Genomic DNA, 27,010 nt, shown 5'->3' on the forward strand with positions numbered 1-27,010 from the left:
GCCGCGTGGGTTTTCATCTCTTTGAGCCGGTGAAAGGGTCAGGCTTCAGGGCCTCCGTTCTGCCGGTTCCGTGACTTTTTCTTCCATCTTGTGGTGAAGTTGTGTTATATTCATTTCTCTATCAACAATTCCTTGTTTTACCCTGTGCTATAAAGTTAAGTTTACGCAACGGGAGGTCCTTAATTGTGAGATGAATTAAGGGTGCTTTACCGGGCGTTATACATAGGCTCAGAAGGTAAAAACGCGATTTGCTCTGTATTTAATGAGAAATGGACGAGACACGACAACATCTTTCTTGTACTGTTACACCTGGTGTAAGGTTCTCTGACGTTCTGCTTCCAGAACACACCAAGACACAGGAGACTGTTTACCGGCCGGACCTCGCTGGTCCCGCCGCGTACGCGAACGGGCCCGCATTGGACAGGTGCCGCCGGTCTGACGCGGTGGGTATGAGTGACAGCGGTTCGGTGTCAACTGCACTGGGTCGGAGGTGGTTCTGTTTTGCACTTCCTGAAGTGAATTCAAGCAACATGATGTTTACTGTCACATTGCTATTTCTTTGCCTTTGTTCCTTCCAGGGGGTCAAAAACCCACCAATAACATCAAGGTTTGAAATTAACGACACTTTCTCTGCTAATTTAATGCTAAATAAATCTCTTGAACCTATGGTTAACCATACTGACAAACAGCTTGTGTTTAAACCTGTGGTTCCTGATGCTTTTTCTCTTTACCCCATGTTAGATGATGAACATCTCTCCGGCATGGGTGTGAACTCTTCCAGCTGTGACCCACCGCTTGAGTCAGAGGTCTGCTTTAATCATCATCAGTCCACATCATGCACAACCCGGCTCGTTTCACAGGGCGAGATGAATACATCAGCCGCCGTGACGCGTTTGTGGCCTCCAGCCGTGGCCATCCTGCCATTTAAGGGGTTTGTGACTGGACATCTTGACCTTTCTGTGAATGACCTTGTCATTTCTCAGTTCGTGACCTCTGCTAATACGGTGGGCAATTGTTTTCTCCTTTCACAGGGGTGTGACTTAGTCTCTGGCTTCTGTGCTCTCTTTCCTGTGACTTCTCTTTCAGGTGACCATGATGGCGCAGAAAACCCTGCGGTTTCCAGCAGTCCTGTGGTCAGTGGCGATATTGAAGGAGGCTCGGTGGTTGATGAGTTCACCTCTCTCACGGGCACGGGATGGCCACCCGGCCCGCGAGCAGTAGGTGCGTGCAGTGATGCCCTGCTCAGGGCCCCGCCTGACAAAGGGGGGGGGGGGTGCTGAGTGGCACTGAGTTTACCGTTGCGGACTTCAGGCTGTTCGGGGTAACCCCTCCTCCGAGCGGGCGGGTCATTGCAGAAATCGACACTGACCTTCCACCACTTCAGCTGACAACTTTGACCTCCAACCCGGAGATAGGTGTGGCAACTTCTACGGGGCGGAACTTTAGTCAGTCTGTAAATACTCTGGTTAAACCGGGTTTTTCTGTTCCTGTGTGGGAACCTCCATCATTCTTGGGAATAAAGTATTCTTGGCTTCAGTTTTCAGGACAGGCCATTTTCCTAAAGCTAGCGACATGTCTGTATCTGATTCTTCACATGGCTAGGTTTGCTTTGACACCCGTGACACAACCATCCTTGGATCACTCCTTTTCAGAACCTCCAAGTCCAACACCTCCAGATCATTGGACACCTGCACACCTGCTCTTTCAGCACGATCCTGGTGACAATGTGCATCTTCTTGGTAATAGGGCTTTTAAGAGCTTAAGAACTGTGGTTTGTTATGCTTCTCCTGTCTTACAGACACGGCACAAGTTTGAGAAACAAAAGGGGGGTGGGGAGCCTCCTCCTGCTTTGCGAGCATCATTTTCGCATCTCCAGTTCACTCCAATTTCTGATCACAACAAAGTCGCCTCCGTTAAGCTGCAACACAACTTTGAGCAGGTAAAATCAGGTTCTGATCTAACAGCTAAACCATCAGCTTCGCTTCAGTTCCAAAAGGGACCCGCAGGTAAATTCAATCAAGTTTCCCTGTGGGTTCGTAACACCAGATATAAACCGCATGATGACCAAATCTATTATGACACGGCTCCCACAGATAAATTCAAACTCATTCTCTGTGGGTTCGCAACACCAGATTCAAACCGCTTACTGACCAAATCGATTCTGACCGGATTCTTTTCCACTAGCAGGTGGAACGTTACAAATTCAATCTTTGTTGGATGAATTTTTAACAAATGTGATATCCTTTGAGTTTTTTTTCCCAGGTTACCTGCCTCCAGCCAGGGTCCTGTTACTAACTCACATTTTTTAGGGATTACTAACCTACTGATTTACATTTTTAGAACTGATTTACACCTCTATCTTTTATTAGTGCTTTGTGTAATGTGATTATTTTTTATTACAAATTTTAACTTGTTAAAAATTTCCTTTAAGGGCTACAAGCCAATTTGCCCTTCATTTTCATGTTTTTTTTAATATAAGCCTTTAATAAGTGCAACCTGCTGATTTTCACATATCAGTTAGGATTGTATTTCTTTTATTTGTGTTTTCTCTGCATCATGTTTTCACATGACATGTAGAACAGGGTGCAGAACATTTCTTCTTTAGATAATTCACAAAATGCCTTCACATTTTCCCAGAGGTACCCATAGATAGGTTTTTGATCATTTCTTTGATTTGCATCAAACGCGATCTATCGTATGGGCTGTCTCACTGTGTCTTCTCCTCCGAGCTCGTCCGGCCTTCGATGTCTGCTTCCATTCCATGGGGGTCTCCGCCATCAGAGGGTCGTCTTCACCTTACTCCACCTGGTTCCTGTCGCATGGGGCTTCGGTCGTGGTTCGAGAGGAGTCGAGGTCGTCACTGGACTTAGCCTGGACTACGCCCGAGGGTTACATCACCTGCCCGGCTCCGTGTGGACACACGAGCTGCTTATCCTTTGAATGTACCTTTGCATTATTGCTGATGAAAATTAACTGCTATTGAAATAGCTCTGCTTTCAAGATTTCCTAAGTGGATTACTTTACAATGATTTGCAACAGTTTTGGCCTTAATCATCTGATCAGGATATACTTCTTTCTACACGAGACCTGTGGAGACGCTTCATCGCTCCTGCCTTCATCTGGAACATGCATGTCTACCTTCATGAGTTCATCACGTTAATGAGGTCACGACGTCAGGTGGTTTTTGTTTAACCACCATGTCGTCGCGAAAGGGGGGAGATGTAACGTGAGGAAATATGGGTTTTCTGTCACAAAGGTGGTGTTGGACTCAGCTGGGTCAAAGCTGGGTCGCTGAGAACTTTCACCCACAGATTGAGACCTTTGCAGACATTAAGTCTGCAAGAGTCTGCTGGAAACCATAACATCTGAACACCTGCAGTACCAGAAGAAGGAGTTCTCATGGACAAGTAGTCATAACATAACAAGTCTTAAAACTTCCTTTCTTGATTTTAATGTTAAAGAATAATCATTATCATTTTGCTCATTATAAATGCGTTTAATCAAATTAATGATTATTATGCTTTGGGTAATTATAATGGATTAATGAATCCATACTTAATTAGATAATGTTTGAGGATGTTGTTACCGACCTTCACGCACACACTCAAACACACCCACACACAGATTCTCACAGTAAACTCCAAAACACATTTGCTGACACACACGTTAGCTTTGAGAAGAGAAAGGCTTTTGGTAAGTTTCAGTCTTATGATTTCAGTTCGTGCTTGACAACGAAAGAGAGAGGACCTGAAGAAACCGAAGGGGGGACAGAGCCGGTTGGCTCGTTTCTCCCCCCTCTCACGCTGTTCCTGCCAAGCCAGACCGGACAGCTGAATCGCAACTTCTAACGCAGACTCATACCGGGTCTTTTGATTTCTGAGTGACCTAAACTTAACAAACGCAACTACAAAACGCTTTACCATCAACGTGTACCGAGGGCAACTCTGGACCGGTTCATGGCGCATCTTTGCCAGCCAAGGTGCCCTGGATGAAACATCATCCTAAGGTGACGTCCCGGGTCCAACAGGGAGTCCGATTTTCGGTGAGGCAGAACACGACAGATAGCGTTTTGATGCATCTTTTCCAACTAAACCTAAGTTTATTCAAACCATCACTTTTCACTCAGACACCTGTTTCTTCCTGAAGCAAAATCAGATGCACACACGCATTCGTCTCACCTCAGGTTCAATTCTCACTACACTTTGCACCCACACGCATCCATAATCACATCACATCACTCTCAATCTTCATTCACCACAAGGTCTATTTGAGCAAGAACAGCATATCAACTGTTAAAGATTGTCCCACAAAGTTGCCAATGTTGATTGTTATTTCCTGTTTGTCAATTTCAAAATCGTTAGTTTAATTTGAAGAATTAAAACTTTTCATTGTCAAACTTGTTTCTTCATTGAACTGAAACACAGACCCACGGATATGATCGACAGTTTATCGATGAAAACAACCTTTGAGTCTTCTTAAAACTATACAATTTGGTTATTAATTTAATAAAATTAATATCACAAATTATCATGTAGAATGGTTCCTCTTTCATAAAAGAGCATAAACCACAACGCTACACTCTCAACAGAAATATCAGAAAGGAAATTAAAATGTTCACAGCTTTGTGTGTGATTTATTGTTATTATTATTATTATTATTATTATTATTTATTGTGGCAGAAGCTGGTGTGGTCCACCACAGAGAAGCTGCTCTAGCATGATGACTTTAATTATTGTACAGGTTACACACACACACACACACACGTGTTGGTGAGCAGCTGTGTCTGACTGTTGACGCTCCGTGTGTGTTTTTTTTCTGCAGTGAGACAAACTCCAATCCAATTTTATTTATAAAGCGCATTCACAAGGCATTACAACCAAACAAGGCGCTGTACACTAAAAATGTTAGTTAATTAAACCGGCGTTATACAAACATGTCGAACACAGATAGAATATAAAAAGGAAATACAACAAAATTCCCAAAAATAACAGCTAAAAATCAATAAGACACAGGGTGAATAAAAATTAGAAAAAACATTTTAAAAACTCACCTCACACCGTCCAAAGTTTGCTCTGTAAAGCTTCTATTAAATCCACCGTGTTGACGTATTTAACACGTTTCCTCTACGCTGCAGGAGTTAAAGTTTACATCACGGAGTAAAGGTTCGGCAGACGCGTTTGTTTATATCTGGCCGCTGCGCGCTGGGTGTGGGGGGACTCGGTGCTGCACACAGACAGCTGGTGAGATCAGCTCTGAAAAGCGTTGATCACAATTTGCAGATCACGTTTATTTTGCACAGAGATCGGCTGCGGATTCCTCTTCCGGTCGGCATTCTAGGAATTGAAATAAAAAACTTTGAACAATTCCGGGAAAAACTAACAGTTGGAACCGGTTCCAATCGATGCTCGATGTCCAACCCTACTCAAGACCCTGCTGCTTCAGTACCTATAGTGCAGCTTTGAATCTCATTCCTAAGCAGTTTCAGTCCATGGCCCCACCTACCTGCATCTAATCAATGCAACGAATCCCTCTCAATAGAGGCTAACGTCTCATCAGGGGATGGAGAGGGGGGTACCCAGAGTAGTTTCTGCTCGGTAAATAATAATAGACAGCTACAGCTTTTAAGCTTGACTCTCCCATATTCCAGTCAGAATTGACAAAGCTCCTCTGATGAGATGCACATCTTGGAGAAACCAAAGAGGTCCAGTTGCCTTCATTTGAACCCTTTGAATTACCATGACCTGGATGACTGAGAAACTTCACCAGCACTCATCCTAAAAGGAAGTGTAACGAAGACAAGACAATTCTTAGAAAAAATCTCAACATTCAGATTGTACTTACTGTTCCTTGGCAGTTTTAGTTCGTCCCTCCACATAGGCCCTTGCAGCTTCATCGACAATTGTGCTTTTTTGGTCCATGGTTAGTAGGATATCCGAGCACCCAAGCAAGCTTAAAGCTCCAGAGGCCTCCATGACTGCTTCCTGACTATCAGTCAGTGTTTCTGCATCCAAGATCTAGGTATCAAAGAGAGAATAATAAAAAGACACTCAGTTTATGAGAAAAGTAGGGCTGGACAACAATTCAATAATGATATGTATCTTTTGATAAACATGTAGTGCGATAGAAACAATGGGTCAGTAAAATTACAATAAAAAGTTTCCTTGTATGAGTCTTTTTAGCTTTAGTTCTTAAGCATTTGTTTTTATGCATTTTTATGTTGTGTAACGTTTTAATGTTTTTTAATTTCTGTGAAACACTTTGGTTAGTTTTATACTGTTGTATGGTGCTATACAAATAAAGTTGGCTTGGCTTTCCTTTTTCATTATATCTTATTGGGTAGCTCAATGCAAGAGTCATTACTTACTCCTAACCTGTCTAAAGCTACGTTCACACAGCAGGCAAAAGTGCATTAAATCCGCCTTTTTCCCCACATGCGACCCAAATCTGATTTTTTATGACAGTCTGAACACACACATCCAATTTTTTTTTTTTTACCATGTCCTGTCTGGCTGTGAAGCAAGCAAAACTGATGTCTGAATGCTGGTAACAAGCTTTACAGATTTACTCTCAGGTGGAGCATTAAAGCGTCTGCTTTTAATGTCACGCCTGATACTTAAAACTTTATTGTTATTGTTGTTGAATGCTTTGTAATTCCGACCAGACACAGAGTCAGAGGTGAAAGAGAAAGGAAAAGAAAAGGTGTGTGTGTGTGTGTGTGTGCGTGTGTGTGTGTGTGGGGGGGGGGGGGTTCCACAAAAATAAACAATAATGAACAAGAGTCTGCTTCTAGACCTGCAGAAAAAGACAAAAAAAAAAAAAGCAAAAAAAATGGAACACAACAACAATACAACAAGATAAAGCTATCACTGCATCAACTTGATGAGGAAATATATAATCAACATTGCTTAACTGAAGAATCACGATAATAAATCACAGTGCATTAAGTGCCCACCATAGTCTTAAGACCTGTGTTGAACGTGCCCAAGCCCATACTTTTGAGAGCAGCATGTGAGCACCTGTGTGTGTACACGCACTTGTTTATGCAAGGTTTCTCTATAGGAGCGTCCAACAGAGTGTGAGGGACCACAGATCCGCCCCCCAAAGATGCGCAGGAGACGGGGGGAGCTCCCAGTCTCAGAGATCCAGGCGCTGCCCCAGAACACAGGAACCCCAAGGAGACTGCAACCAGAAAGGCCCCCCACCCCCCTCGAGAGGCACAGAGGATCGCCCCGGGGGGCCACAACCAGCAGCCGGCAGAGTCCCGGGAGATATCAGCGGTAAGCCCTCAGGCCCGCCCGCAGCCTCCCACCCCCTAGCCGGCCAAGCCCGGGACCCAGCGACCCGGGACCCAGGGGTGACCACCCCCGCCGGGGACCCAGCAGAGCCCAGGGACCCAGACCCCACCAGGCAGCCACCGGGATCCATCAGGCAGATGCCAAAATCTTAAACCCCCAGACCCGGTTGCCACGAGCACTCAGGCAGACCAAGGCACAACCCCTCACACCAGGTGTGGCAGGGGGAGGGGGGACGAAGATCATCAAAAGAAGTTCCAGGAGAGGGGAGGAGTCAAAGGCCCCACCTGACATATACAGTCATACACAAACACAGTCACACACTCCCTCCCTCATGCTCACACATGCACATACAACCCAAGACTTACAAAAATGCACGCCGGACACCCACTCATGCTCCCCATACACACCCTATTCACTCTGGTCCCGGTACTGCTGCACATTGGGTACAACCATCACCGGTTACCAGAGTTTGACCCTTTCTGCTGGGGTACTGATGAGCAGCCCCCCCCCCCCCCCCCCGCCCAACGCTCAGCACAGCAATCTACCACCCCAGACCCCAACCAGACGGCCAGATCTCCCTCCTAGCCTCCAGCCCCAGGAAGCAAAGCAATAACAGAGGTGGCTAAGACCCCTAGTCTCCCTCCGCCTGCTCCAATGTAGTGTTTGATCATGAGGTGTATTCCATGGCTGTGGTGAGCGGGCAGTGCGGGCATCATCCGGCCTATACCAGCTGATGCCACCGCACCACCCCACTTACACCCTCAGCCCTCGGTGTCTAAGTGCAGTTTAAAATTGGAAGTGGGCACCGGCACCCGGGAGGAGGCTGAGATATCCCCCTGCCAAATCACAACTCCACCGCTCCTGGTTTTGGCTCCACTGAGTGTGACTTCTTGTCTTCTGCACATGTGGGTCAGTTTGGTGCAGCAGAGCATTCACACTGGAGAGCGTTAAATGGAGCCACAGCAGCAGATGATCTGTCACCTTTGACCTTTAGCCTGGTGCTGCACAATCAATAGGCTTAGGTCACTGGACCTCAGGGACCTGCTGGGGTTGTAGGGACTAAGAAGATCACCAATGTAAGATGGTGCTTGTCCATGTAAGGCCCTATAGACCAGAACCAGGATCTTGAAATGAACCCTGAAGTTGACTGGCAGCCAGTGAAGCTGGAGGAGAAGCGGGGTGATGTGAGTGTGTGTGGAGGACTTGGTCAGAAGCCGAGCACAGGCGTTCTGAACCACCTGTAGACGGTTCAGGGAGTTTCTGCTCAGACACGTGAAAAGAGAGTTACAGTAGTCTAAGCGTGAGGAGATGAAGGTGTGGAGAACTGTCTCAAGTTCAGAGCGGGACAGAATGGGACTCAGCTTAGCAATGTTCCTGAGATGGAAGAAGGAAGAGCGAACAAGAGAACTGACATGAGAATCCAGGGTGAGAGCTGGGTCAAAGGTCACGCCAAGATTCCTGACAGAAGGTTTGGTGTGAGAAGCAAGCTGACCAAGAAAGTCTGACTTTGGGAACCAGCTTGTCTGGGGCACAGATGAGGATCTCAGTCTTATCTTCATTCAGCTGAAGAAAGCTCCCACCATCCAGGTTTTGATAGAGTCTAAGCAGGTGTGTAACAGCTGCAGCTTAGACGTCTCATGGGGCTTAAAGGAGATGTACAGTTGGATGTCATCTGCATAAAGATGGTAGGAGATTCCTTTGAAGGAGCTCAGGATGTGCTGAAGACGGAGCAGATAGAGGAGGAAGAGTAGAGCCCCAGCACAGAACCTTGTGGGACACCATGGGTAAGAGAGGTGGTGGAGGACCTAAACTTGGAGACGGCCACAGAAAAGGAGCGCTCAGAGACATAAGAGGAGAACCACTCCAGAACAGTTCCTGATAAGCCTACCCAGTTTCTCAGCCTCTCCAGTAGCAGGTGATGGTCAAGTCCAGTCCAATGCCTTTAAGATTTAAAGTTCGGACACTCCCATAGGCTTCACTAGAAAGAATGACATGCGAAAGTAATGTCGGCCAAGGAGCTCCCAATAGTTATAAACACCAATAGTTCCACTATTGAACGCTGTTCATTCTGTGTTTGGGATTTTATTCCCCCTCGTTAAGTTGATGAAATTACAAAATTTTGTCATTGTGAAGTGGTATGTAACGTACCCAAAGGTCAAATATCTGTATAAAAAATGACCAGAAATTAACTTTGAATTTCCAGACACAAACTGCGTCTAACATCCAGGGACACATTACATCTGTCTGTTCTCCAACCAAGAAAAGCAAGGATCTACGACTGTGCAACCAAATAATTTAGCCAAAAGTGCTTTCCTTATCTTTGTGGGAAGACACGGGCCCATGTAGAAGATGATACTTTCTGCACTTTCACTCGGAATAAAGTTCATCTTCCTTGAATTATAAATTACTTTTTAAAGCTTTATAACTGCATACTTGTCAAATAAGCATCACTTGTTTAATTCCAAAGTGTATGAATAATGTGTGCATTAAACAATGATGCGTAAAAATGAATATTTTTTCTTTTAATTATTCATTTCAGATTTAAAACTACACCAGATTAATGTCCGTTGGTTTAATATTAACCAACATATTATAATAAGATTATTATTAATGTTTAACATTTTTTCTTCACACTAAGAGTTATCTTAGTATCTGACTGAAGGCGTGATTTCTGTGGTATTTTGTTAATGCCTTTTAATAATGTCAAATTCTGATTTGTCTAACATTATAAACAAAAGTTGATAAATACAGGAATCACTTCCTGATTCCTCAGTCTTTGCAGCTAACTTGATAATGCCAATTGGGTGAAGAAGCATTTTGAGACCATTTTCTTCTTTGACCCCAAGGTCAAACCCTCTCTGCAATGTTTGTGAGTGATTTCAGACACACCAGCTCTTTTAAGAGCCACCGAACAGCCTCCGAAGCAAAATAGACACTCCAGCTTTCTACAGTCATCTGGAAGATAACCCAGACAAGACGGGTCATGCTTGGAGCTGGCTGCGAGTTTCGGTACCAGAGGTCCAAGCCATCGGCAGTGTCCACCTCGACCACTTGACCCCCTGGATCACTTGGGGATCTTCACACAAGGGTGCGTAGACCAGCACAAATTGAGTCGGGTGGTTTTATAAATAAATCTGTAGTTTACCAAACCATACAGCCAAACTGATTTTACCACTCAGACACCACAAACTCTCTCAAATACTTAAGAAAGGTTTTGCTAAAACATCTAACTTACAACCATCATTTCATTCACACCTTGTCATGTACAATCATTCACTTTAGGAAAAGAGAATAAAACCCATTTTTATAACTATATTCTTGATTCTTGTCTGAATTAATGTGAAGTGTGTTTATGTTCCCTGAATAAGTCAAAGAAACTAAAATCTTCTGATTAAACATTCAAAGACCAATCAGATTGATATTTCATATTTATATGGAATATCACTATCTTATTCATTTATTATGCATGTAGTCAATCCTTAAGCCGACAGTAATTGCTCATGTAGGCAGTTTTAGTTAATTGTATTAACCTGATAGTTGTACTTTGAACGGCAGTTAGCTTATTGTTAGAAACCTGTTTTACTGGGTTTAAACTGGCCCATTTCTGTCTGATTGAGCTTTTTTTTTTTTTTTTTACTTATTTAGCGCAGTATTAAATGTACCGTAAATCTTCTAATACAGGCCCGGGCCTATATTTGACTCAAGCTCATCAAGCTCCAGGCCTTTATTGGAAGGAGGGCCAGAATTAGAGGCAGGCCTCAATTTCTATTTGAGCAAAATGAACTAATGGTTCGCTGGAGTTTTTGACAATTAAAATTGCGCCCACATTTTCAAAGTTAAACACATTTCTTTTAACAACGGTAGTTTCTGCTTCAGCCATCCCCCCCCCCCCCCCCCCCCTGCGCAGCGGCCGCAAACTCACTGATGCGCCTGCAGCCTCTCGGAGTTCCTGCTGCTCTAAACATTAAAATAATTATTTCATTTTCTGTTCCTCGCTTCTGATTACCTTCAATGGTGTCTGTTTGTTGCAACCACCAGGTACAAAAACTAACTTGTTTTTATTTGACTATTTTTCTGTCCTGTCTGTTTATTATCTTCCTGCATCTCCTCTCAGTCCTAAAGAGAAACTGCTACCTGAGTTCATATATATTCACCTCATGAGTTACCTTTGAACTGCAGTTCTAAAAGATCTACCGACCGCAAAAACAGCGGAGTGCTCGCTGCTCGCCAGCCGCATCAGTGATCGGTGCATCACCGGAGGACAAGTTGATGTGCCCCGCTCCACAGTGAAACGCATCAGGCGCAAATAAAAGACAGAAAACATTAAAAGGAAATGAACCGACATGAACGATCGCATGTCAGTACAGACGCTCAGGCACAGCGCGTTGCCCCCCCGATGCGCAGGAGCTTGTCACCTGCTGACAGCAGGCTGCTGTCTTTTCCGAGGGCTGCATCTTGCCGTCATTATCACGTGACAGCGACTAGTCGATGACAGGCATAAAAAGTCACTATAGAGAAGTCGACTAGTTCATACAACCCCTGCTACTGCTCCCCAGAGTGTTCTGCAGCATAATCAGCACGTTCTCTTTGAACTTGATATCAAATTTTCGCCTCCTCTTCGTCTCCGCACGGTTAAAGTTACCCTCGCGGTCTATCACTGGCAAATCAAAAGTGAGACGGATGACACAACCGCCCCCCGTACTTGCTTGTTACCACATTCCACCCGGCCACAATAAGAGACCGGCCATTATTCACCTCCGCCGACACCGGCCAAAATATGAGACCCGGCCGTTAATTGAATACAGGCTAATATTAGAGGATTTACGGTATGTTTTTAAGAGTTTTGTAAATTATTGGTATATTTGAGTTAAAAAAAATTCTATTGAGACACTATGTGCATAAAGAGCATGCTTTAAGTCATAGCAGAGGACAAACAAATTTTTATGATAAAAATTTTAACTTCTGTTGTACATGATTTTTAACTAATTACAACTCCCCGGAGGAGCTGGCCCAAGTGGCTAGGGAGAGGGAAGTCTGGGCCTCTTGGCTTAGGCTGCTGCCCCCACAACCCAACTCTGGATAAGCGGCTGAAAATGGTTGGACAGAATCACACACACTCACTCACACTCACACACACTGACACACACACACACACACTCACCTTTTGGAGCTTCTCCCTGAGATCAAGATCATCAACCTCATGCAGGCTAACGGGGGGTGTAGGACGACATGCAATGGAACAATATAAGCGACTTGAAAAGAAGCGTGGCCTTATGCCACCATGGACAAGAGCAACGCTGATCATCTTTCGAAGCAGCTTTTAGTCACCATTTTCAACACCTGCAAATAAAATTCACAGATGCATAATCAATCAATTAACACAAACCACACAATTCATGTTAATTTATCATTGCTTACCACGGGCAACCAAAGCCAGGTTCTTCGAATCTTCTTGACCACTGAAATATCGGCTGTCTCTGATTGAGACAACAAACAAATGCAGGAACTCTCTGGTGGGCCCACCGTCATCAACAGCCGCTTCTCCAGTTCCATCGCAATCCACAAATGTCACATTGAGGTGGTGCACAGGTGAAAATCTCAGCCTCCGGAATGCCCTGAATGCACTATCGAGGAGAGTATCTCTCACCACCACAATACTATTGGATGATGGAGGAGGTCCTGGGACCAGCTGGGAACTAATGTTCTTCAAAATTGTAGTCGCCTCATCTCTGTTTTTCATAAAGAAAAATAATGGATAAGAAATTCTTCATTTTAAAAAGCTCTAACACAACCATTGCAGACACACAAAATTAAAATTTTACATATTGTTGTCACAGACTGAACTCTGAAGACCCGTGAAGACGCCAAACACAGTAAAACATGGATTAAAAAGTCTTTATTTTAGCAGAGTTACCAGAGAAGGGCGAGGCTGAGGCAGGGTCAGAGACAGGCAAGGTCCAAATGGCAGGCAGCGAGTAGTGATGGGTCCAGCAACACCGACACACCGGCGCATGTGTCAAGCTCATGGAGCGAAACCTGTGTCGATCAGTGTCGATGCGTGTGTTGCTTTAAGAATAAGTCACGTGACCAACACTGCTGCTGTGTCACTCATTGCCGAGGCGCCAAACTGTGTTTATAAGGTATCGACTCTGCATCTGTCAACGGGATGAGTCGCCGCGAAAAAATTACCATTTCAAAGATAAAACGAGACATCCCTCTTTACATCAAGAAAATGGAGCCAGAGAGGAAAAGAAAAGTTTCTGCTGTGTGGGATCATTTTGATCTTTTAACAGCAAATAAGGTACGTGTTTGTCTTTCCTCGTTTCTGCGCATCTGTCAGAGTTGAAAACAGCAATGTGACCGACTCTCGGTGTAAATTATTTATTTAATTTAATTAGGTTAAATGTCGGATCTGCTCAGCGGAGTTGTCTTATACAAATAAGAGCACTTCCTCAATGCTGAGACATTACAGGGTCAAGCATGAAAACGAAGAGGAAGCAAATACACCAAGAACGAACACAGGTAGACCTATATAGACACTGGGCGTGCTTTGTCACAGTTGTTTTACTAATATATGTTTTATTATTTTGAAATCTAGAATCTAGGAAGATTGCTCTGGACCAAGCAGTCCTGAATTTTATTAAAGGACTGCCAACCCCTGAGCATTGTGGAGAGTGAGGGGTTCAGGGGGTTGATTCAGGTCCTTGATCCATCTTACGTTTTGCCAACCAGAAAGGTTTGAATACACAGTGTCTCAGATAGCTGCTGTTACTCATGTAATATATACAGTGCTTAACAAATGTATTAGACCATCGTCTGATTTAAGGTTTATGACACAGCAAACAAAAATAAACACTTGTGATTCAAATATCATGCATGCTTGAATAATTTCCGTCCAGTGTGTCAGCTCACATTTGGGTATAAAACTGCATTCAGTTTTAAATTCCTACCTTCTATTCAACAGGGCAAAACACAGAGAACTTCATAGCTGGATGTTTTTCTTGCTTTAATGACAGGTGGTCTAATTAATGTGTTAAGTAATAGACTAATTTGATTTTGATTCATTTTCAGACGGTTAAGGAAATGATGGCCAAAAAGCATGCGGAGGAACTCGAACGAGTAAAAAGGGAAGTACAGCAAGCTGTGGCAGTGAGTATAACAGCTGACATGTGGACCTCCTTGAACATGGAGGCTTACTTAGCTCTTACCTGTCACTACATCAATGATAATATGCAGTTGTGTACATCTGTGTTGGGAGTCAAACACTTTCCACAAAGTCACACTGCTGACAATCTGGCCCAAGTCAAAAGGGGCATGATGAACGACTGGGCCGTAACAAATAAGGTAAGGTGTCTTGTGACCGACGCAGCACCAAACATGATAGCAGCAACGCGAACTCTTCAAATTCGACATTCAATCTGCATTTTGCACACAAACTAAATTTAATAGTCAAAAAATCCTGTGATCAGATCCCTGAACTTCCATCCATAAGACACAAATCTAGGCACATTGTGTTGTATCATTCTTCAGATCCAGCACCACAGCAAAAGAGAAGCTTGCTCAAGTGCAGCAACAGATGGGACGGCCCACCTTGAAACTTGTCACTGAGGTACCAACACGTTGGAACAGCACAGATGCTGTCACGGCTACATGATGAGAAAGAACCAGTGTGGGTATCTCTTGCCTCTCTCCAAACAAATTTAACTCCACTCACAGCTGATGAGTTCAACATCTTAAGGGAAGCACTTCTTGTGCTGGTCCCTTTCCATCAGGCCACAGTGGAGTTGTCTGAGGAGAGGAGAGTTTCAGGATCAAAGGTCATCCCGATGATGAAAATGCTAAATTGTGCACTTGAGCGGAACTCTTTACACACACAAGCAGCCACACATCTCCATGACCAACATAGACGTCGCGTCACAGACACTGCTTCCAATCTGGAGTCATGTGTGTTGACCCTATCAACACTTTTAGACCCCAGATTTAAAACACTTGGATTTCGTAGTTCCTCCAAGTGTAGTGAGGCTGTCAATCGCCTGAAAATGGAGTGTGCTGCAGTAATTGGTCACACAACATTTGAGCCACAGCCTGGACCTTCATCAGAGCAGTTACCCACTTCAGGCAAGTTGTTCAGTATTATCAGTTTATTTTCACATTTGTTTTGTTGCTAACAAAAACTAAAACTTCTATGTATTTTTTTATTATTTCAGATAATCTGTGGCAGCAGCTTGATCAAGAGGTTGGTAGACAAACCACCAATGCAACAGCTGACTCGATCATTGAGGTCCAGCGTTACTTAGCAGAGGGAAACATTTCAAGACAAGAAAATCCATTAACATACTGGGGGAACTGGAAGACATCCTACCCACACCTTTTCCACCTGGCTTTACAGTTTTTGTGTACCCCAGCTTCTTCTGTGCCCTGTGAACGCGTGTTTTCGAAAGCTGGTGAAATAGTGTCCAAAAAACGTAATAGACTAAATGCCAACACATTAGAATAACTTATTTTTCTAAATAAAAATTTATAAAAATAAAAAAAACTTTGAGTCAATGACACTGAAATGGGTAACATCACATTCACAACACTGTCACTTTAATTGTCACTTGGTATAATTCACAGAATATTTTGAGGTGTATATATTTTAAATGTTGAAGTTTAAAATAATACCATATGAAGTAGGCCTACAATAGCTTACAGTGTATAAGAGTATGATTAGGTCATTGAATCAGCGTCTGTTGTGTCTCCAGTATGTTGCCTGCAATGATATTTAAAGTCCAGTAGGTGTCATTATAGAGCAAAACAGCAGCACTGTGTCGACACAGTATCAATACTATTTGGGGAATGTGCTGAAACGCTTCATGAGGCTTCATCTACCCATCACTAGCAGCGAGCAAGGCAGGGGTCAGAAGAAAAAACAAGGTCTGGAGACAAAGAGCAGGCAGGGTGGATGGCTGGAGAACTACTGGCAAGGCTGTAGTAATCTGGCATCTGTTGACTGGATGGCTGGTTCTTTTATAGCAGGGGAAGCAGGTGTATGGGATGAGGCTGATTACAGGAGCAGGTGGAATGAATGGAGCTGATTGAAGCTGACAGAGGTTGCTGGGGAAAACAGGGCTTGGCTGGAGCTTGGTGAGAGGACAAGGTGAGCTGAATGAGGAGGAAATGATAAGGCAGATGAGGGTAAAGGATGGGAGTCATGACAATTGTATTATAAATCATCCCTTTCAAACTCTATTACTCACTAAAACTGGTTCTGTAAAGGCTTAGACTGAGGCTTTAGACAGAAAGACAACTGACCAACAAAGAATGTATAGAACTTTATTAAGAGTTTAACCCAGAGATGTAGTCATCTGGAGTAATGCAGGGGAGCAGACTCGAGCATGGCCAAGGGACAGTAGTGGGTCAGAGCTGAATAAGTTCTGAATTATTATGAATGCAAGATATGGATGTCATTTGTGTAACCTCCAACTTTTGAAACCAACACAATTTCCTTGAATGAAGCAGCAGCTTCATGTTATGTGAACATAAGCATAAACCAAATTACAGGTTTGACATATTTTTCATGATGATTTGGCTGTCATGTTTCAGCTCCAGCAGTACATCTTGCTATATAAAGCTGAGGAAATAAAGCACTAAAAAAGCTTCGAGTGGTGAACGCTTGGTGAAGCAATTGCCTGGAAAGCTTCATTGCTTTCTGAGGCTTGATGTGACCATCACTATTCAAAGAAAACCGACATGGACAGGCACTCAGTCATCTGGCAGGCAGAGCATTGCAGGATGGGCTTACGCCGCTTTCACACTGGAAGCATCAGCGGGGGAAAAGGCAGCGGAACGGTTTACTGGAAAACTTCTAAGCGGCCCTTTTCGCACCGGGAGAGTCTGGGAAGTGGCACAGCTTTCTTGCTGTGCTCTTAGCTGGACTCGCGAGATCACACAATCCCTCAAGACTTGTGGTCACGGTTTGTTTAAGCAATCCGCCATTAAACAAAAAATAAATAAACGGAAATCGTGTTATTGATGTCACATATGATGTTGTTACTCTCCACTGCCAGGAATAAAGCCATGAAAACACAACGCTGCACTTCTGAAACGATGCTGTGAGTAAATAAGTCGTTGGGTCACAGGTAAGCTACATATATATGAAATTGCATCGCTGCAGTACTTTTATTTTTAAAATGACCGGGTAATTTACACTGAAACCGTGTGTGATTTCCTGTCTATCCCTATGTTTAACTGCATAAATCAACGCATCCCAGAAGCAGCACGCGGCCATATATAGCAGGAGGAGCAGGGGAGAAGCATGGTTGGGGAATGAGGGTGATGATGAGCAGGCTACGGTTGATGTGCTAACTTGCTGCATGGAGCTGGGCCATCCCAGTTACTTCTGTGACCACAGCTGCCACTTAACCCTATCTTGCATGAGTTACGAAAACTTCAATTAGGATTTTTTTGGCTGATTTTTTAAATTTAACTTCAAGTATGAATTAAACAAACTTAGAGTGAATTTTTTTTAACATTTAATTTTCAGAGAGTTTATTATTTGTCAAATTTAGTGGGCAGTATGCGTTTATGAAATATGTTGCAGAAATGAGAACGGGTCAAGGCTCTTTCTTTGCATCCTTGTCTCCTCTCACTCTCTGCTGTCCTTGACTGACTCATCACGCTCAAATTATTAAATGGCCTGTATTGGATACAGCGCCTTCTAGAGTCCTGGAACCCCCAAGATTCAAATTCAAAAATACTTGATTAATCCCAGAGGGAAATTCAATTGTTTCAGTACACACAATTCCAAGATCAGACATATATACATAGACACATGACAAGAACTGGTGACTGGTCATTCGCAACACGAGTCGCGTTACCGTTATAGATCAAGAGGGTTTATATGAGGATAGAGTCAGGGGGAGGGCAAAAAGGCACTTCAGAGTTCCCTCTGACAGACAGGATAGCTTTGCTATGCAAAATAACGCCTCAAGATATGCACAGACTTCAGACGATACACAACTCAAGTGTCCACTAGGTGGGGAGGTAGGGTTGGGACTCTCCTCACTTCAGAGTGCGCAGCCGCATGGAGCAGCGCTAATCACCTCCGTTTGGACAGGGGAGGGAGATAATGGGTTAGAGAGCACAGTGACTACTAGATACGGTTCCACTGCCTTCACCGGTCACAGTCCCGCCCAGGCTGGGATAGGGAGAAAGGGTTTCCATAGCAACAGCAGCATTCCACATTTCTTCTGAGGGCAGTTTACACTTCAGCCTCACAGGCTTCAAGGGCACCAGATTCAGATAACAAGAATTGTTTTGGGTACAGGCAGAGATAATTTCCTCTCTGCCTTAGAGTTCTGTTGGACTTCAACCCCTCCAGGTCCAATAATGGCATTATCAAACTATTCAAATCCGTGCTGATCCGTCAACTCTCTCCTTGATGGAATCCACCTTCTGTGCCAGAGCCTGAAGCTCAGCCAAAGTTCCAAGCTTATGACTCATCTCCACAATTATATGAGTCTGTGAGTTTACGGCACCATATTCCTCTAAAGCTTGTTAATTTTCCGGTAAGCCAGGTAACCGCTCAGGCCAAACAGCAGGATTCCCGACACCAAAACGACAAATTTCCTAACATCTTCAGAATCCTCTACAGACAGTTGAGAGAGGCAGATCAGGTTGCACTGTTTCCAGGAGTCCATGATATACCCAGCTGGCTCTGTCCCAGAGGGGCATCCGGGAGCCCCTTCTCCTGTTCTCATCGCTGAAAAGATTTTGCCAATCACGTTGAGAGACCAACTGACCAGATCCATTTTAATAATTTCCAGTTTCCAGAAAAAATGCAGAGAAGCGCCGTGCACAGACAGAAAGGACAGAGAGCCTTGGGAGGAGCAAGGAGGGAGAGGAGAAAAAAGCGTCTGTACTCTCCAAGAGCTGGAAGATGAAATGTGCTTTTCAACACAATCACACGCTGGTGGGGATGAGCTACGATGTGGCCACAGCTGCTCTGGGGTGCATTGACAGAGGCGAGGCTGTCGAGCACAGACAGCACGGTCTTTCCGAACACCACCAGCAGTCAAGGGGGATTAAGTGTCTTGCCCAAGGACACAACAACAGTGACAAACTGAGCGGGGCTCAAACCTGCAAACTTTCGACTACAGGGCGAGCACTTAACTCCTGTGCCACCGTCGCCCTTCTATTCATGTATGATCCAAGTCGAATCCAACTCGTCTGGCTTACTCTGTTCGGGCTCAGATGGTACAAGTGGGGAAGAGACACCTGGAGGTCTACATAAGACAGAAGACCTTCAGAGTCTGACAAAAAAAAAACATAAAATTGAGCAGAATATCACAAGGGGTCTATTGAAATCTATGGAAGTAAGACTCTGGTAGAGGAGTGAGTTGCTATTGGAATTTTTTTTAAGAAACCTATGGCCAACGTAAAAGTCCATGGGGACACCTATGGCCATGAATGCACAAAGGACTTCATTCACTCAGTGGAAAAGCTAATTCAGTTTACATTTTCACAACATGTCTTTGGCTTAACAATACATTTAATAAGTTAGCCACAGGCCTTTCTCAATCCTTTGTTTATCAAACTTACTTTGTCAAAGACTCTGTCTGTTTTCAAGTTGTTCAAGTACAACAACAACCAACAGAAAACACATACAGGGTTTCCCCCAGCACTTTAAAAGACTGGTGGGCCGCCAGGCTAAGCGTGGTTCCACCCTCCTCCCCGGCCCTACCTTCTCCGCTGACAAAAATGACGCTCGACAGTGAAACAAACCACAGGCCTCCTCTTTGCTGATGCTGACGAAAAATGGCGGATTGATCTGTGAGCGCGCACCCAGACCTACCACCCCCAACACACTGTCACGGATCATGAACGTTACCAGAATGTGATGGGGCGGTGGGTGTTGGTCTCGTACATGGGGGTAACAAAACAATCAGATTTGATGTGCTTTTGCCTGCATTGTGAACGTAGCATCAGATTTCATGTGGACAACATTAAATGCAAACAAGTAGGGAATACTAGTGGAGCATCCCTTTAAATGTTTACTTACTCTTCCTGCTGGACTTCTGAGGCCTCACAACATGGCACCTCTGCTGTATGTGACGCCTAAGAAATTTTGAAGAAAAAAGAAAATAAGTTCACTAATTAAAATAATGATTTACTGTAAAAAAAATATTCTTAGTTAAAATATATGGGACAAAACAGTAAGGCTCGAGGGTTAGGGTTAGGAATTGAATAGCCCTGATCTATCTAATTACAGTGAAGATACATGTCTCAAATGTTCCATAGGCACTTCGACTTTAAGAGGGACTGCACATCATCAGAAAATGTAACTCCACCCCTAGTCAAGATTTGAAGAAAGCTATGAAATTGGGCGTTGCCAGGAGTCACAAAGTGGCATGGTCAAGTGTGGGGAATTTCTATCCTGGGAGGGAGGGGGAGTGGGAGGAGACTGTACCGATGATGAGAAATTGTTCCAGCCACCGTCAATCACAAGTTTAAAATGCAGTAGCTGCTGTTCTGCCACAGGGAGCAGCACTGAAATGTTTTTAGACCTAGATTCTATATTTAATCAAGTTTACACAAACGTGTCAAAAAAAGCACAGAAACTGAAAGATTGCATTTGTAAAGACATAATTATACAGTTTATATGCAAAATTTTTTTTTGGCTTAGTTACTCTTTAAATACATATTTATAATTAATATAAAATAATTGAAACTATCTAGAGGTGGCTCATATCTTATAATCCACAATATTACCATTAATTTTTTTCTTGTCCAGAGAAAAAAATGTATCATGTTAAACTAAACTACATCCTTATCTCATGCATCCTCTAGTCCGGAACACACCTGATGCGGAAGCTTGACGATATGCCGCAAAGCGCTGTCGAACGACGAGCGCTCCTAATCGGCGCCCTTGTTACCCTACGCTCTCGGTCACATCAGCTGCGAAGCGCCAAGAAGGCTCACGATGTGCAGTGATGGTTTCGACATGAGCTTTAAATTTTTTCACGAGCTAACAGTGAGCCGCATCAATTCTGGCAGGAAGTCAAACCAAAGCAGAAGAAGCAGGCTGGTAAATTTTACTAAATAAATAAAAAATTTCAAAATAAAACACTGTGTTGCGCTTCTGCGTCTGTTATGTTCCTGGCATTAGCCTACTAGCTAACAGCTGCATGTTGTGGTGTCTGTATAATCCCTGCCTGCCTTGAAAAATGTATGACATTACATTGTTGTTTTCAACCAAGAACCAAAGAATACTGATTTACAGGAAATAGTTAAAATCAAAAATAAACAATTGTTCTTCCCTTTTAAAATCTATCTCTGGATTATTTTAAAAGTCATATGTTGTTTTAAAAGGTGAAATCAGATCTTTTCAACCCAATTCCAATCCTTTTAAAGTTATGTGATTGGGCCCGATTTCTGATCACATGGTCGGAGCATCCATATAAATAAGTACCAGGGTTTTTCCTGGCTCAAACTGAGGCAGAGGTGGTACCATCCTGACCATGCGCTATCACATGCATACTCTGTGCATTCAATAGTCTCACTTTTTTAAAGGCCAAATATTTTTTTCGTTAAGTGTTCTAATCTAAGCTTCTGTTGATTAATAGAATATTCCATTGGGCAACGTTTCAAGTGAAACAAAACAGGGTTTGCTGCTAAAAAATATAAAATAAAACAACTAAACAATCAGGCTGAAATAACAGACTCTTATTATGAAATGCTCAATAATATGCATTAGATTAATGTTTAGTTCCCTTTTTCCTATCTGATATTTATAGTTAAAAATATTTTTAAATATTTGACCTACATTTAAGTAACATTTTAGGTCTATTTTAATAACACTCATCTTTGTCAAAATAGCACATAAATATATCCAGTAAAATATAATGCATTTCATTAAAATGCATTTGTATTGGAAATGGTAATAACATTTAATTTCTGCTGCTAACAATGTAATGGTGGCATATCTATTATGTACGGGTTGAAAATAATCCAGTTTATATTATGTTCAAAGACAGATGCGTTTGTGAATTATATACTATAACGGCTTGCCGTACTTCCTGCTCCTGTGTGACTCGTATCTGCAGCGGTTCTGATCCGTAGCGCTGCAGGATGCAGAACAAACAGGATGGTGGGGGCTTTTCATCCGCTTGTAGAGTTTAGTCTTTCTTATTTTTATGATCATCATCATATATTTGTCTGTGTGCCACTTGATCACGAGACTGCTACCCGTTAGCTTTAGCCAATCTGCACTTTTGATCCCAAACTTTGGACCAGTTCTGCATTTGTGCTTTTGCTGGTTCCTTTATTTTCCTCAATTGCATTCAGATTACCACACTGTGTACTAGTAAAAAGCATTTTTCTTACATGTAACTTACTTTTGTTCAATAAAGTTCTGGGGAAAATAGTAATTCAAAGATGTTGCACCAGTGCTACGTTTAAAAATAGACAGACGCGCACAGACAGTTACAGCCCTGCTCCAATATGGAAGAGCCTGGGGGAAAATCAGGACGTTAATAGCACCAACCATCGATATGTACCAAAGCGAGAAAAGCAATTTTTGATATTTTTCTGCAGCGGTTTTAGCGCTTTTCAGTGCACCGCTGCTGATACAGCGCCCCTGTAGTGGCGCAACGCTGCAACTGCAGTTAAAATAACATCCATATAGTTGGGGGCAGAGGGAAATCAGGCTGGACCGGTGTCGGTACAGGATCTGCTCGGGTGCAAGATCGGCTCGGGGTCCTTCGACTGCCGATGACGTCAAAGTACGGCAAACCCACTCGGACAAAATACACTACACATCTATACTGTTGGAAAGAATTTAGCAATTTCGTTATTAAAATAATGTTTCTTATGATGTAAGTTTGTTTTTATAATAATGGTATTTGTAAAATAAAACACTATATTGTAGTCATAATGTTGAACTCCTCTTTGAGCACATCCCTTGAAGGATCATAGGTATTAGCAACACCTGTGAAATTGTATTTGCAGGAAAGAAGTGTGTCCCATTTATTGAAGTATTTTGTGTTTAGTTTTTGACGTCTTGTCCATGCGTAGTTCAGTTACGCTCATAGCTGCTAGCCAAAACTCTGGAGTTAAAAGTTTTCTGGCTTTACTAAAATACCTGTCTGTACTTATTTGATTGATGGTGGTTTTACTTTCTATTAGACTCCAAATGTAATCATTTGGCACGTTTCTAATTCATAATTTGTAAGAATGTAATCGGTGATATTAGCATTAGCATTCCTATTGCTTTTTCCACGTATATTAGCATTGCGCTAACCACTCGCTGCCAAATTGCAGCCTTTGTGATTAGAAAATCTCCTTTTGTCACATCGCAATTTAATTGCACATGCAGTTAATCGTTCAGCCCTAATATACATGCAGCTCTATGCTAAAAGTGTATTTTCAAAGAGGTAATGATGGATTTCTTTGTAAAAGTTGTCCAGCTTTCCAACAGAAAGATTTGCCTGGACCAACGTAACGTGATAACAACGTAACGTTATTACGTACTTCCGTAAGGTTCATGTTCAGCCAATCAACTACTTTGACGTCATCGGCAGCCGACGGACCCCGAACCGATCTTGCACCCGAGCAGATCTTGTACCGACACCGGCACAAAAATAGCTGGAGGTGGCCGCCATGCTAATTTGAATGCAGGAAAACCCTTGTGTACTGTAAATAAACTGTGCAACATAGTGGTCAAGTTTGTCAAATAGGGCACAGATAAAGCAGAAAACAGAACAAAAAATTACAAAGTAGAACAATCAAGGGCACAAACATCAGACGTAAATATAATATGTTAATAGAATGACAAATATTAAAATGTTAAGATTACAATTTTACTTTACTAAATATTTGTAAAGTCAACCTCTTGAAATATCACTTCTTCCATGGTTGGGGAAGGCAAACTAACCTGGAGGGACTCGTAAATTGCCACAGCCAAATCACCATCATCTTCATCATCATCACTGCAGAGACAAAAACAATGTTAGAATATGAACTATAAAATATTTTGTTATAGCACCAAAAGCTTTATGAAAAAAGAAGGCTGAGTAGGAAAGCCAAGTCCAGTAAAATAAAAGCTAATGTGTGCACAGTGAGAAAAGACACATACACAGGTGTTAGATCAGGGGTCTGCAACCCGCGGCTCTGGAGCCGCATGCGGCTCTTCCATCCATCTGATCCATCCTCTCTGTGCTTGTAAAATAATGAATGGATATTTAAATAAAATGCTTTATATTTTACGGCATTAATTTTACATCTGTAAGCCAATTCTATGTAAAGATTGTCTGCGTAAACCTGAACAGGCCCAACCCGGTCTTACTGTGAGTCCGGGTTGACGCATCACGCATGTGCGTAATCATATCGGCGCTTTCTGAGCTGAAGAGGATGTGAGATTCTGGGATTCTCCTCAGACAGCTCCTGGATGTGTCGCCACATTGGAGACAGGAACAAGCACTATTCAGCCAAAGTTTCATAATCAGGGAACATTTTCTAAGTGACAAGCCTCGCTTCTGTCGGAGGAATCTTCCCGCATGCGCTCTGGTTCTGCGACGCGCTCAAAGCCCCTCTCCACATCTTCGGCTCGCTGTGGACCTTATGTAGTACACGCTGACAGTGAGCTGCGCTGAGCAGTGTCCAGCTCAGATGTTCAGATGGGAATCTTTTCTTGAGTGATTTAGCGACATCTACAATGTGCATAACGAATAAAATGTCTGTTCATCTGCATGCGTCGGGGTAATTCTTTCTATTCTTTCTCCGTCAAAATAAACGGTCAAATACGGGAACTGTCCGGTCAACACAAGCCCTGCTTTTAACTGTTCTGTTTTCTTGTGAAAATTGTTGCAAAGAGTTTTATTGATTATCGTCTTATGAAAGATAACTTTGACGTACACAAGAGACCGGTACTGGCTGCTGTCACCTGTTGTGATTGGTTGAAGCAGCTGTCTGCTGTGGCTCCCAGTGTTTTCTTTACAGTGGGCAACGGGTAATAATGGCTCTTTGATGGGAACAGGTTGCCAGCCCCTGTGTTAGATGGTGTTTCAGGAAACACTCAGGGATTCATGTTACTATGCTCCCCAAACATTGAGAAAGCATGCATGAGAGATACTGTCGGCGCCAAAAAGGTCAAGAGGTCATCTACAAAATGTATTGAGTTGAAACTGAGTTCTTAGGTTGAAAGCTTATCGAGATGTGTTCTCTGGTTAGAGTTTGTGCGCTGTTTCAACATCAGCTCCAAAGGAATTTCCTGTTTAGGTCTCTGCCTGCTTCCAGTAAAAGCTAGATGCTTATCTTACTTGCTAACAGTAAACTTGATGTGACTCCAAAAATGTTTCTGTGTTCCAGGCAAGAAGTCTCCACTCATAGCCTCCACGAGATGTGCTACCAAATATGGTCTGGTTCTCGTCTGTTGACTGTGAGCTGGAATGTTCAAAGAGTGGGGGCTATAAAAGAAGGGAACCACTCGTGATTGTCTTTGTCTTTTGGCTGTCCTGAGCTGTGAGCAGATGAATAAAAAGACCACGCTGTCTGGCTGAGAACTCCGTCTCCGACTCCTTCTTTAAGAATAACAGAAAATGCCCACAATACTTTCTGGTGTCTTACCTTCACACCCCAAAACACCGACAAGGAGCATGACATATTTCATGGTTGGTCAAACCATTACAAGCCATTACCTAAATGATAATAAATATCATAAATTTAAGTAAAACTTGGATGTGTTCTACTTTTTTCCTTCTTAGTTTAATGCTTAGCTGAAGTATCTGATTTGGACTCAGAACTGGCAGATACTAAAAATCAAATGAGTTTGATTGGGAGCAAAAAAAAATTTGCTTGGAAATTCCGTAGTGTTGGGTTATATGTATAACTTTCCAACCTTCTATCGTCAGTCCAATAAATGACTGTGCAATTCATTTGTGCATGTGACTCAATGTAATCATGCACGGAATGATTGGACAACACAGCAGAAGTCCAAACATGGAATCTTTTAATGGAAGCACATTGAATATTTTTGCTGGAAGAGACATCTTGATTTTTCTGAATTTTTGTTTAATTTTACACTTGTTGTTTGGTAGAGTAACATATAAATGGTCCGGATTAAACACAGTTAGTGTTAAAATCCAGCTTAATCGTTATTTTCCTGCAGCATCCGCCATTGTGCTATTTTATTTAAATGTAAATTTTTCTGAGCAAACGCTACTGGATAGGGGTGTGCATTATTTGGTCTAAAAAAGCTGAATCCCGTGGGCTCGTAACATATAAACAATGTGGCCAAAACGCAAATTTCATCTACTCCGGCATAAACCTGAATTTGGCACCTGCCTGTCTGTAATCAAGTCTCTCTTAGAAGCATGCTGAAGAGACTTGTGAAGTTCTGGACTTTTGACTCAAGACACTCATGGCGGTTTAAATTTTGTCCTGATAATTCAGCGCCCCGCTGACACACGGGATCTGAGCGGATGACGGAATATCGGGTGCTACTTAAGCCAAAGTTTTAAAATTGGGAAACATTTATCAAAATTAAATAACCAGGAGTCTATCAGATTCTGTGAAAGAAGGGTTAACACTATCTAGAACGGGAAGCACTCGACATTGTACTCTTGAGCACAGGTCTGTCACAGACACGCTTCAAGCTCCTATTTAGCATGGCGCTTGAGCCCACTCTTAAAAGATTGTGTGAGAAAGTGTGAGAGCGCAGATGCTCTGGTGTGGAT

General features: G+C 42.9%; 1 long non-coding RNA gene across 1 annotated transcript; it reads left to right on the forward strand.

Moving 5' to 3' along the window:
- The first annotated feature begins 13,430 nt into the window (after window positions 1-13,430).
- LOC139073055 (uncharacterized) lies at window positions 13,431-14,787 on the forward strand. The gene is made up of 3 exons (XR_011521865.1): window positions 13,431-13,817; window positions 13,894-14,031; window positions 14,367-14,787. It is a non-coding gene; the product is annotated as an uncharacterized lncRNA (long non-coding RNA).
- The last annotated feature ends 12,223 nt before the right edge of the window (window positions 14,788-27,010 follow it).

This window comes from Nothobranchius furzeri, chromosome 11 (assembly GCF_043380555.1).
Source record: "Nothobranchius furzeri strain GRZ-AD chromosome 11, NfurGRZ-RIMD1, whole genome shotgun sequence".
Lineage (NCBI taxonomy): Eukaryota > Metazoa > Chordata > Actinopteri > Cyprinodontiformes > Nothobranchiidae > Nothobranchius > Nothobranchius furzeri.